The sequence below is a fragment of the Geotrypetes seraphini genome, chromosome 4, assembly GCF_902459505.1.
Source record: "Geotrypetes seraphini chromosome 4, aGeoSer1.1, whole genome shotgun sequence".
NCBI lineage: Eukaryota > Metazoa > Chordata > Amphibia > Gymnophiona > Dermophiidae > Geotrypetes > Geotrypetes seraphini.
Genome location: NC_047087.1, coordinates 283,201,594 through 283,214,608, shown reverse-complemented (window position 1 = coordinate 283,214,608; position 13,015 = coordinate 283,201,594). Strand labels below are relative to the sequence as shown.

Genomic DNA, 13,015 nt, shown 5'->3' with positions numbered 1-13,015 from the left:
CTGCTAGGTGTCATTTATAGAATCACGCTAGCGGCATCAAACTTGACTCAGGTGCCAGCAGACATCCTGATATTAGGTGCCAGTATATATGGCCAGGTTTCAGATAGGCATGGGTAGGCATGTGTAGGTGCTTCAGTTTAGGCATTGGTAAGCAACGTGCTGATTTCCACGTGGAACTTTAATTAATGATTTTAATAGGCTTTTAATGGCATTTTCAATTATCATACCATTTAAGCCAATTAAAAAAACCCCAACACATTTACTTTTGCGTGCAAATTGGCTAGGCACTGCTAGGCATCACTTTAAAAAAAATCAAGGCCTTTCTGTTTAGAAGTTTTCTTTCATAACGGATGGATTTCCAACTGCTAGAATTATGTGTATGTAATGTGTATGTGTACACCCAAGAATTAAAAAGTAATTAAAAGTAACATATTACTTTCAGAGGAACTTAACGTATTGCTTCATTAAACAAGTAACTAGTATGTTATGTTAATCAGGTTTTCTATTTCGCCTTTACCTATTCAGCTCAAGGTCGGATTATATTACAAGAGGTTGGGTCAGTTACGCAGGAAGTTACAAAAGACAGTGTGACATGGACATTTGAGTTGCTAGTATAGGTAGATCAGCACAGTTACATACTAATACAGTTAGGTCATAGGGCTAGATTCACTAAAGTCCACAAATCGATCCTATTCGTGTCCTATCCGTTTCCGAGTCATTCTGGCCGATCGATTCAGTAAAGCTTGTCCATGCAAATTATCAAGGCAGTTGCTAGGCAGGAATAGTCGGCGAGGATGTAAAGCGACTTGGTCCTCAGCAGTCGAAACTTTTTGGGAATGGAAAGGCCAGTCGGTTTGGACGAAACGGTTTCATGAATCGAGGCCTTAAGAAATTTTCATGCCTTTTTACTCGTTTGCGTGCGCAGATCCGGATCGGGTGAGGTTGGGAGTCTGGAGGAAGGTTAGTGAATCGAGCCGTAGTAGGAAAGTGAGCGCAAAACCGAGCGGTACACGATCGGTTTGCTTAGTGAATCTAGCCCATAGTTAGAAATGCTGTACAAAGTTACAAGTTCAAGTGGATCATCGTTGGCTCATTGTTATGTCCCAAGAATTAGACAGTTTAGAAATGGGCTTTTACAATTACCCTGAAGTAACTGAAATGGTATCTTGAATATATTACTTTTTCCTTGCAGTAATTAGTAACTTTAATCTATTATTTATACAAAGTAACTTGCCCAACTCTGCTTAATTATTGTCATTTCCTGCTTTGCTATTTATTCAATTCTATTACTGGGGTGAACTGGATTATGATGGGTGATGGCTCATGGATGTCTCGATGCTCGAAGGCTGGTTTTTAATTTGGTGTAATAAGTTTATTCGTTCCCATTCCTAAGCCCCTCTTTTACTAAGATGCGCTAATCGATTGGCGCGTGCTAGACGCTAACACGTCCGTAGACTAACATGCATGCATTAGCGTTTAGCGCGTGCCGATCGGTTAGCGCACCTTAGTAAAAGAGGGCCTAAGTTCCTCTTTTGTCCTGCTGTTTCTGAATGAAAATATGGCATGCATTTAGATGGGATTGTACGGTTGGGGTTGGTTCCCCAGCACCATGTTATTTTGGGCAGGGCAGTCATCGGACAAAATGATTCCATGTTCCTCCATCAGAGCTCGCTCGTTCACAGAATCAGAGACGGGCTTTGAACGGAAGCCGAGGGAGATCCCTTCTCCCTCGTCCCTTGTGGACAGCTCTGACCGTGGCAGGATGGGGGTGAGGGGAACAGGGGAAATTTCACAGGACACAATCCTGTTTTCCTTGGTTTCTGTATTTTTCTGGTTGACTGAGGGAAAAGCTGGGATTTGATTTTGCTTTTGTTCAATTCTACATATTAAAAGGTGAAGTCACACTCTACTATGTAACTGTTAACTTGATGGTCCTAAGGCTGAGAGTGTGTTGCAGACAGTATGTACCTGATAATTTATGTGTTTCATATCATCTATTAGAAACTTATAGCACCCAAGGCAGCTCTAGCTACAGACATTATTGCTTCTACACAAGTCAAATACTAGCATTTCAGAGTCTGATTAAAGTTAGGTGTCCATCTCTCCGACTTGCTGAGATTCATCCCTAAATGGTGGAGGGGTAGCCTGATGGATAGTGCAGTGCAGTGGTATAGTAAGGAGGGGGCGGACCGCCCCGAGCGCCGTGTCGGTGGTGACGCCGGCACCTCTCCGCCCTGCCACACCATGCCCCGCTTCCACCATCCTTCCCTCCCTCACCCTGTACCTCTGTAGATCTTCCCTAGCGTAAGCAACTTCTCCTGCCTGTTGCTCGTGCCAGCCTGGTTCCCCTCTAAATCACTGCCGGGTCATGCAGCCAGGAAGTGACATCAGAGGGAAATCCAACGTTGGTGCGAGGAGCATGCTGGAAAAAAAACACTCACACTGGTGAAGATTTAGAGGTATGGGGGAAAGGAAAGGAGAACATGAGTGTGGAGTGTGGGGGTGGGGGCAGGAAGGAGCAGGGTAGTGGAGAGGAGGGCGCAAGGGGGCATGGAGGAACCACCGTCCCGGGTGCCTCCTACCCTTACTGCAGTGGACTGAGATTTCCTTAGGTATAAAGATTGTAACCCACTAGAGACTGAGAAGGTACCTGTATATAATACAGTGGTACCTTGGATTACGAGCATAATCCGTTCCAGGAGCATGCTCGTAATCCAAAATGCTCGTATATCAAAGCAAGTTTCCCCATAGGAAGTAAGGGAAACTTGCTTTGATATGTTCCCACCCCCCACCTTCCCCCCCGAGGCCAGCAGCGCTGCTCCCCCCCCCCCACGAGAACCGGCATTGCTCCCCCCGAAGGCCCCCCCCCCTGCGATCCGGCACCCCCCCGCCGCCATCGTGTACCCCCCGCCGCCACTGACACCCCCCCGCCGCAACCTGAGATCCCCCAACCCACCCGAACCCTCTTCTTACTTCCAGTGTAGCCTCCGCATTGGCATCGGCACCGGCACCAGCATGTCCTGTGTGTTGGTGCCGGTGCCCGAAAATCTGCTTCCTGTGCTGGGCCTTGAACATGCGCGCATGCAGTTAGTGTTACACCTAATCCCATTGATTTCATCTTGCTTAATAACCTGCGGTGGGGGACGCTATCAAAAGCTTTACTGAAGTCCAAGTATACGACGTCCGGGGACTCTCCCAAGTCCAGCTTTCTTGTTACCCAGTCAAAGAAGCTGATAAGATTGGACTGGCAGGACCTACCCTTGGTGAATCCATGTTGGTGGGGATTGCGTAGGTTCTCCTCGTTCAGGATATTGTCTGATTCACGTTTGATTAGCGTTTCCATGAGCTTACTCACAATCGATGTGAGACTCACCGGTCTGTAATTTGCAGCCTCTGCCCTGCAACCCTTTTTTGTGCAGAGGAACGACGTTAGCTGATCTCCAGTCCAAGGGGACTTTTCCTGTACTCAGGGAGAGATTGAAGAGTACAGACAAAGGTTCTGCTAGGACGTCACACAATTCTCTGAGCACCCTGATTGTCTGGTCCCATGGCTTTGTTCACCTTGAGTTTTGATAGCTTGGCGTAGACGTTAGCTGATCTCCAGTCCAAGGGGACTTTTCCTGTACTCAGGGAGAGATTGAAGAGTACAGACAAAGGTTCTGCTAGGACGTCACACAATTCTCTGAGCACCCTGATTGTCTGGTCCCATGGCTTTGTTCACCTTGAGTTTTGATAGCTTGGCGTAGACGTTAGCTGATCTCCAGTCCAAGGGGACTTTTCCTGTACTCAGGGAGAGATTGAAGAGTACAGACAAAGGTTCTGCTAGGACGTCACACAGTTCTCTGAGCACCCTGGGGTGTAGATTGTCTGGTCCCATGGCTTTGTTCACCTTGAGTTTTGATAGCTTGGCGTAGACGTTAGCTGATCTCCAGTCCAAGGGGACTTTTCCTGTACTCAGGGAGAGATTGAAGAGTACAGACAAAGGTTCTGCTAGGACGTCACACACTTCTCTGAGCACCCTGATTGTCTGGTCCCATGGCTTTGTTCACCTTGAGTTTTGATAGCTTGGCGTAGACGTTAGCTGATCTCCAGTCCAAGGGGACTTTTCCTGTACTCAGGGAGAGATTGAAGAGTACAGACAAAGGTTCTGCTAGGACGTCACACAATTCTCTGAGCACCCTGATTGTCTGGTCCCATGGCTTTGTTCACCTTGAGTTTTGATAGCTTGGCGTAGACGTTAGCTGATCTCCAGTCCAAGGGGACTTTTCCTGTACTCAGGGAGAGATTGAAGAGTACAGACAAAGGTTCTGCTAGGACGTCACACAGTTCTCTGAGCACCCTGGGGTGTAGATTGTCTGGTCCCATGGCTTTGTTCACCTTGAGTTTTGATAGCTTGGCGTAGACGTTAGCTGATCTCCAGTCCAAGGGGACTTTTCCTGTACTCAGGGAGAGATTGAAGAGTACAGACAAAGGTTCTGCTAGGACGTCACACAATTCTCTGAGCACCCTGATTGTCTGGTCCCATGGCTTTGTTCACCTTGAGTTTTGATAGCTTGGCGTAGACGTTAGCTGATCTCCAGTCCAAGGGGACTTTTCCTGTACTCAGGGAGAGATTGAAGAGTACAGACAAAGGTTCTGCTAGGACGTCACACAATTCTCTGAGCACCCTGATTGTCTGGTCCCATGGCTTTGTTCACCTTGAGTTTTTGATAGCTTGGCGTAGACGTCGCTGGGTGTAAACTTGAAGTTCCGAAACAGGTCTTCCGAGTATTGCTTCGCCTGTAGCTGTGGGCGGACCCCGGCGCCTCACAGGTGAAGACTGAGGAGAAGTACTCGTTTAGTAGTTCAGCTTTATCTGTATCTGATTCTAAATAATTCCCATCAGGTTTTCTAAGGCGTACTATCCCATCTGTGTTTCTTTTTCTGTCACTAATATACCTGAAGAAAGATTTGTCCCCCTTTTTAATGTTCTTTGCTAGGTTTTCTTCTACTTGAAGTTTGGCCTCTCTGACTGCCGATTTGACAGCTGTAGACTCGGCCATATATTTTATTTTAGCCTCCTTGTTCTCCGAGTGTTTGTAGGAAATAAATGCTCGCTTTTTTTCTTTAATGAGGTCTGAGATCTCTGCGGTGAACCATCGGGGTCTATTGTTTCCTCGCCGTTTCCCTACCGATTTAATGTAGCAGTTTGTTGCTACGTGCAGGGTAGATTTCAAGGTTGACCACATAGCCTCTACATTATCGGTCACTGTTTGGTTTTGCAATGCCTGATGGACAAAAACTCCCATGCGTTCAAAGTCAGTGCCTCGAAAGTCGAGTACTTTCGTTGTCGTGCTTGATTTAGAGAAACCTTTTCTGAGGTTGAACCACACCATGTTGTGGTCGCTGGAGGCTAGCTTGTCACCTACCGAGACCTCCGAGACGCTTTCTCCATTGGTGAGTACCAGATCCAGTATCACCTGTGCCCTAGTGGGCTCCAATACCAATTGTTTGAGTCGTGCTCCTCTTATGGAGGATAATAGCCTCTTGCTGCCATTGGTTGATGCTGAAAATGTGTTCCAATCTGCATCGGGCATATTGAAGTCCCCTAGCAGTACTGTATCCCTCCGTAAAGTGATATTCTCAACGTCATTGATTAATTCTATGTCTTTTTCTTCCAGTTGTCTTGGAGGTCTGTATATTACACCAAGGTACAGGCATTTTTCGTTGCCTCTGGCCAGGTTTACCCAGAGGGACTCTCCGGTGTACTTGATGTCTGTGATTCTCATAGTTTTGATGCCTTCTTTGGTGTATAGTGCCACCCCTCCCCCCTATCTTGCCCTCTCTGTCTTGACGAAGTAAGTTATAACCCGGTATAGCCATATCCCACCCATGAGAGTCCGTGAACCAAGTCTCGGAAATTGTTACTACATCCAGGTCAGCAGCCCTTATTTCGGTCTCCAGGTCTAGAATTTTATTGCCTAGACTGTGTGCATTAACATACATAGCCCGCCATACCTTGTGAGTGCTAGATCCCCTTGGGAAGTTTCCCATCTGAACTGGAGTGTCGCTTAAAGGATCGTTTACAATGTGAGTACTTACCTCGGGCTCAGAAGTGGAGTAGCGACACCCCTCCTCCGGATACTTACTTACTGTACTGGTACCCTCCCCCAACTTACCTAGTTTAAAGCCCTACGAAGCAGACGGGCTAGTCGGTGTCCGAAGACGTTCTTACCTCTACTGGTTAGATGGAGTCCGTCTGGTCCCTGAAGTCCCTGCAGTGCCTCTCTGTGGGAAATCCTGAAAACCCAACTGGATTGCAGCCCTCAAGGAGGGACTTTGAGATCCCTGTGTTAGACATATACAGTACCTGTAAGAGACAATTCCTGTTACTATAATCCCCAAGTCTTGTTCACTGAGCAGGAGTAAAGTTACAGGACTTTGGAAGGTAACTAAAAGCCACATAAGCGGATGAATAAGCTTTGGGGTTTGACTGAATTCTGAGCTAAACTTGGTAATAGAGAAGATGGGCGGACCCTGTACCCTGAATGTCTTTTCTTGGGTTTTTCTGAATAAGTTTTGGAGTAGGGCAGCCAGATGTCCTGCTTCACTTGGGACAGTCTGTTTTAAAAGAAATTGTCCTGTGTCCTGCTGAAGCATGAAGAGGATATATAATTTTTTTTTTCTCAAATTGGCTTATATATGCGGATCTGGTGCCAGAACTGAGCCCAGGGCAGAAACTGAGGAAGGGTCTCCAAAGCCCACCTGCTCCACTATGTTTCCTTCAGTTTGAAGTAATAATAGGGCCCCCTGTGGTGAGAGCAATTTTTGTTTTACGGGCAGGATGCTCATCAAAACAGCATGCAAATTATATACATACTATGTGTGTGGAAAATCACTGGCAAAGGTGGGAAGGAACTGTGCCTGGCACTTTTCTCAGAAGAGCAATTGCTAGCATAGATCCTTCTCCTACCTGCCTGCAAAAAAACAACAACAAAAAAAACATCCCCTGCTCTCCCTGCCTGAACTAGCAAGTAGGGAGAGTAGGGGCTGCTTTTCATTTTAATGGGCGTAGGTGTTGTGTGTGCACACACACACACAAGAGCTGCACCTATAAAAAAAAAGCCCCCCCCCCCCCCCGATGCTGGAAGCCCCCCACACCCCAGATATTGGGGTACTTTTTTCTGAAATATCGGCAAAAGTCATGTCCACTCCCTTCTGCCGCAGGACCTGGGGGACCCCTCCATGCCGAAGGACCCCCCCCCCCGGAAGCAAACTCTCCCCCTACACCCCCTACAGCCCCCACCACACCAAGCCTGATGGCCTAGTTGGCTGTCCTCCCCGACGCCCCCCCCCATAGCATTTGTGAAAGACTAGCAGAAGGGATGCTCACTCCTTCCCACCGGCAGGCCCGCCTCTTCAAAACAGTGGGCCTTCCCCTTCCCAGTGCACCCTGGGATATACCTGGAAAGGGGCTTAAAGCCCTGATTGTCCCAGGTGTCTATGGGAGGAGGGGTCTTAGGAGGGTTGAGAGGAAGGTAAAAAAAAAAAAAAAAAAATATATATATATATATATATATATATATATATATATATAAATATGTGTGTGTGTGGGGTGGGCCAGGCCCACCCAGGTTAAATCTGGGCCCACCAAAACTGGCAGGTCTCGCTACGCCCCTGCCCTCTATATAGTTTTTCATGAAATGAAGACATACAATGCTAACCCCTATTCTTCCCTTCTGTGTTCTTTTCCCATCTCAGCAAGACTCACAGGTAGCATCCTTGCAAGCTGCCAGTTTAAAACTATTTTCCCTTTTGGCTCTTTTATTTAGAAGTACAATATGCTTTTTAAAGAAATGTTTAGAAGAACTGAGGCAGTGTAACACAGCTGGCAGTATATGTAACTCAGTCAGCATGGCTTCTGATGTTTTCTAATGCAATCTTTAGTCTAGCATACTGGCCTGGGGTGCCGTGAGAAACAGCTTAGATCAGGGGTGCCCACACTTTTTTGACTCGCGAGCTACTTTTAAAATGACCAAGTCAAAATGATCTACCAACAATAAAATTTTAAAAAAACACAACGCATACTGTACGCATAGAATTGTTAATTATCATTCCTATTCCGGGGTTTTTTCAAAGAGGTTAAAGCAGATGACTCTATGCACTGTCACCTCAGTAACAACCATACAAAAATAGACAAATACCCACCCCCTCCCTTTTTACTAAACCACAATAGCATTTTTTAGCGCAGGGAGCTGCGCTGAATGCCTAGCGCTGCTCTCAACGCTCATAGGCTCCCTGCGCTAAAAACCACTATTGCGGTTTAGTAAAAGGGGACCAAATTGTAAAATATAGACAGCAGGACGCCCGTCGGCTTGTGAGACCGGGCGTCCTGTACAGAATCTGGGCCCCAATGTACAAACAGCGTAGTTTACATTACAGTAACATATACCATGCAATCAAAAGTACTATGCAATGCATTATCTTACAGACAGAAGGTGAGCTGTGCTTATGACTTTGCAAAAGACTGTTTAAAAAGACGTGTTTGCTGTGCCTTTTTTTTTTTCTCTTTCAATATATGTTTTATTGATTTTACAAGAAAATACATAATGCTCAAATATACATGGTGTACAACAAAGTGCCTGGATACCAGAACTCATCCAAACTTCACTGTATACCTGAGCCCCCCACCCACCCCCCACCCCCTCCCAAAACCACAGCCAAAACAATAACTAGAAACAAATTCCATTCCAGTGCATTCCAAACCACAAATATCTCATACATTCAGCAAATGACTACGTGCTCTGGGTGTTAAAGTGTCCCAAAAAGGTGTCCAACAAAGACAAAAGGTCCGTCCCAGAGCAGAGTCCAATGATGAAAAGCATAACCTCTCCATGGATGCTTGGTGTAACATTAAAGTACGCCAATGGGAAATCGTAAGAGAATCAGAAGAGATCCAGCAGTGCAAAATCACTTTTTTCCACCAACAACACCGAACGAGCCAGGAAACTCCGAAACCCTTTCGGTGCCGCTATTGGAAGATGATCCAGAGTGAACAGCATTACCGGGTCAAAAACAAAGTTATAATTCCACATAGCTTGAATATGTGCCTTTTTTAATGCTTGTAAAGTAGGTAAGTTTCTGATATGAAGAGGACGGTCGGTCCAAAATTTAGGCCCGGCATAACGGAAGACAGAGAGTGGATAGGATGAGTTACGTATTTCGGAGAGAGGCGGTAAAGCTAATAGGTTATTATTGGCAGAGCGGAGAAGATGGTTGGGCTGGTAAAGGAGTTGTTAATTTGTTGAGGTAATGTGGTGCCGATTGAGAAAAATATTTTTAAACTAGTGTAAGCAGCTTAAAGTAAATACGACTTGATAAAGGGAGCAGGTATTTTTTTCTAAGGGCTCCTTTTACAAAGGCGCGTTAGGGCCTTACCGCGTGGAATAGCGTGCGCTAAAATACCGTGCGCCTAGCCGCTACCACCTCCTCTTGAGCAGGCGGTAGTTTTTCAGCTAGCGTGCGCTATGGCGCGTGCGCTAAAAACGCTAGCGCACCTTTGTAAACGGAGCCCTAAGTAATGGTGTAACATAGTCAAAATGGTGTGCTGAGTAAAGAATTTTAACCGATGTTGACTGGATTAATTGCAATCTTATAAGAGACATCAAGGGAAGGCCTGCATAAAGCAAATTACAGTAGTCTATCATAGAGAATGACACGGTGATGTTACCCGTCGTTGCGGGGACAGGGGCAAAGCCATTCACTGCCCCTTGGAGTTTATTTAAGGGTCTCAATAAGGCACCCTATCAGCCGTTAATTCATTTTGATAAAACTCTGCTGCAGTCTGGTACATATTTAATTTCAATAACATAGATAAATTAAGTATAGCAAACCATAATACATTCCCCTCCCCCCACTCACCCTGGATGTATAAGGAAGTCAGATAAAAGGAAAGGTACATGACAATTATTGTGACTCAATAAATGCAGTCAATGGGCTCCACACCATTTTGAATGTGTTACTATATCCCAAACATTCCACGTTCATTATTTCATACTTGTAACTGGAACATAAGTTTGCCCACCAGAAAGTGTAATTAGGTCGATCATAACTCTTCCATTTACGTGTTACCATCTGGAAGGCTATTCCTGTCATTATTATGTTAAAGACCCGACAGATTTCTTACTGAAATTGGACAAACTATCTGGGTACATTACGGTTACAGATGTATTAGTAACCCTGGACATCACAGCTTTATATACTAATATTCCTCAATCAGCACCGTTGGAAATAATTTGTACTACTTTGCAGACATGCCACGGTCCACAAAAAAATTCCCACAGAATTTTTGATGCAGTTAGCACAAGTAGTATTATGTAAAAATTATTTTATGTCTGGAACCCAATATTATCTAAAGATAATATGGCACGGCAATGGGGACTACTATGGCCCCAAGTGTGGCAAACCTTTATGTTGCTCAATTTGAAGAATTATGGTTGTAGTTGTCGACATGGTGGCCCAAGATAAAATTAAGGTTATGATTTAAAGATGATATTTTTCTGATTATGGCCTTCTTCTGTTGAAGAGTTGGAACAATTCATAACCTGGTTGCATACTTGTGACAAAAATCTACAATTTACAGTTAGTTTTAATTCCATTCAAATTTCTTTTTTGGACGTCATCATCATTTTTTTCCATATCTTTATTCATTTTAAAAACCAACATCAAGTGCAACATATTATCAAACAATATACAAAATAAACAGCACTTAACTCCATCAAATGATATAATAAATACATATCCCTTCCCCCCACTCACCCATCCTTTCATACAGTATAAAGACAATCAAGAGTAATACAAATGATCAAGACAAACAAAATTGGAATCAAATAATAAATTAAAGGCATATCCCCCCCCTCCCACCCATCCATTCTGGATGTGTATAAACAAAGAGCTAAAACTAATAATCAATCTTTACAAAATTTTGTTAATGGATCCCAAATCTCCTTGAATTTCTTATAATGTCCCAATTGTATTGCACTCATACGTTCAAATTTATAAGTTTGGCACAAGGAGTCCCACCAAAAACTATAGTTTAACCTATCCCAATTTTTCAAAATAAGCTGCATGGCAACTCCCGTCATGATGAGAAGTAGTCTATTGTTATGTGAAGTAATGTGACTCTTGGCCATCAATAACGTACCAAACAGCACTGTATCATATGTCAATGCCAATGGAACTTCCAGTATTATATTGATTTGACCCCAAATGGATCGCCAAAATTTAAGTATCAAGGGACAAAAGAAGAGCAGATGATCCAGTGTCCCTATATCGAGACGACAGTGCCAGCATCTATTTGACTTAGAACTATCTAATTTTTGTAATCTAACAGTTGTCCAAAAACTTCTATGCAACAAAAAGAAACTATGTTTATCTCATAGATGCTGACACTTTACATTTCATCCTCCAAGTCCAAATTCGTGGCCACTGAGACGCAGAAATCTGCTGCTTTGTCTCAATGCTCCAAATGTCTCTAACACTAGTTTTTGTTTTTTGTTCAAAAAATCAGATATTAATTTATACCACCTGGCTGCCTGACATCATCATCATTAAAAAGGGTCACAAGTTAGTTACAACAGTCTACAGTAAATCAACTGACTGTGGGAGTTAGGTTACTGGGCTTGATGGACCATTGGTCTGACCCAGTATGGCTATTCTTGTGTTCTTATCAATTTCCTGGAGGAAAAGTCCATAGTGCGTTATTGAGAAAGACATGGGGAAGCCACTGCTTGCCCTGGATTAGTAGCATGGAATATTGCTACTCCTTGGGTTTTGGCCAAGTACTAGTGAGCTGGATTAGCCACCGTGAAAACGGGCTACTGGGCTTGTAGTAGTGCCTTTGACCTAGTGGACCATGAAATAATGCTGAATTGCTTAGACGCAATGGGTCTCTCGGGAAGAGTTTGGACCTGGTTCCAAGGCTTTTTAACTAAACGATCTTATCAAGTGGTCTATGATGGGAACTACTCTAACTCTTGGAAAAGCCCCTCAGGAGTTCCTCATGGTTCCCCTCTGTCTCCCACCTTGTTTAATATCTATATCTCTTCCCTAGGCCACCTACTACAAAAGCTAAACCTAACTTACTATATATACGCTGATGACATCTCTATTTTAATTCCAGTGACTAACGTGACCAATGCCACCTCAAAACACATCTCCCACATCATGACTGAAATTGAACAATGGACTATCAATTTCAAACTGAAACTCAACTCAGAAAAGACAAAAATTTTCTTGGCAAGCCCTAAGGACAAAATCATCACAACATCAATACATCTAAACGGTCACGATCACCTAATAACTAAAACTATAAAAATACTAGGAGTCGCCCTAGATACCCATCTGACCTTGATCGAACACACAAATTCGGTGACAAAAAAGTGCTTCTCCACACTTTGGAAATTAAAAACCATAAAAAAATACTTCGACCCCCTATCTTTCAGACTTCTGGTACAGTCGCTGATTCTATCCACCCTGGACTACTGTAACATCATTTATGTGGGTATACCTAAAAAAAACATGAGAAAATTAAAAATAGTTCAAAACACAGCTGTCCGCCTAATATTCGGACTAAAGAAAAGAGACCATGTCAGTCCTTTCTACAAACTGCTGCATTGGTTATCAATTGAGGCTCGAATATTATTCAAATTCTCTTGCTTTTGCTATAAACTGGTGTGGGGAATGGCCCCCAACTATCTACTACCTCATTTCGAACTTTACTCCCCCACAAGGATAACCAGAAATCACAACCTCTTTGCCTACCCGAAGATTACAGGCTGCAGATACCGAACCTTTCTAGACAGAACATTCAAGTTTCAAGCTGGTAGGCAGCAAACTTGGCTAGGCTACTTCATTGATGGCGCCAGGTGGACATATGGCGCTTTTCGGAAATAATTAAAGACCACTCTGTTCAACAAATTTATTTCATAGCCAGTCTTCCTCCCCCCCTTTCAACAAATTTATTTCATAGCCAGTC

The 13,015-nt window shown here is 44.1% G+C and overlaps 1 protein-coding gene across 2 annotated transcripts in view; it reads left to right on the top strand.

The window, feature by feature from the left end:
- LOC117359870 (zinc finger matrin-type protein 4-like) overlaps positions 1-13,015 on the top strand; it is a 112,736-nt gene that overhangs the window by 38,491 nt on the left and 61,230 nt on the right. The window lies entirely within an intron of this gene.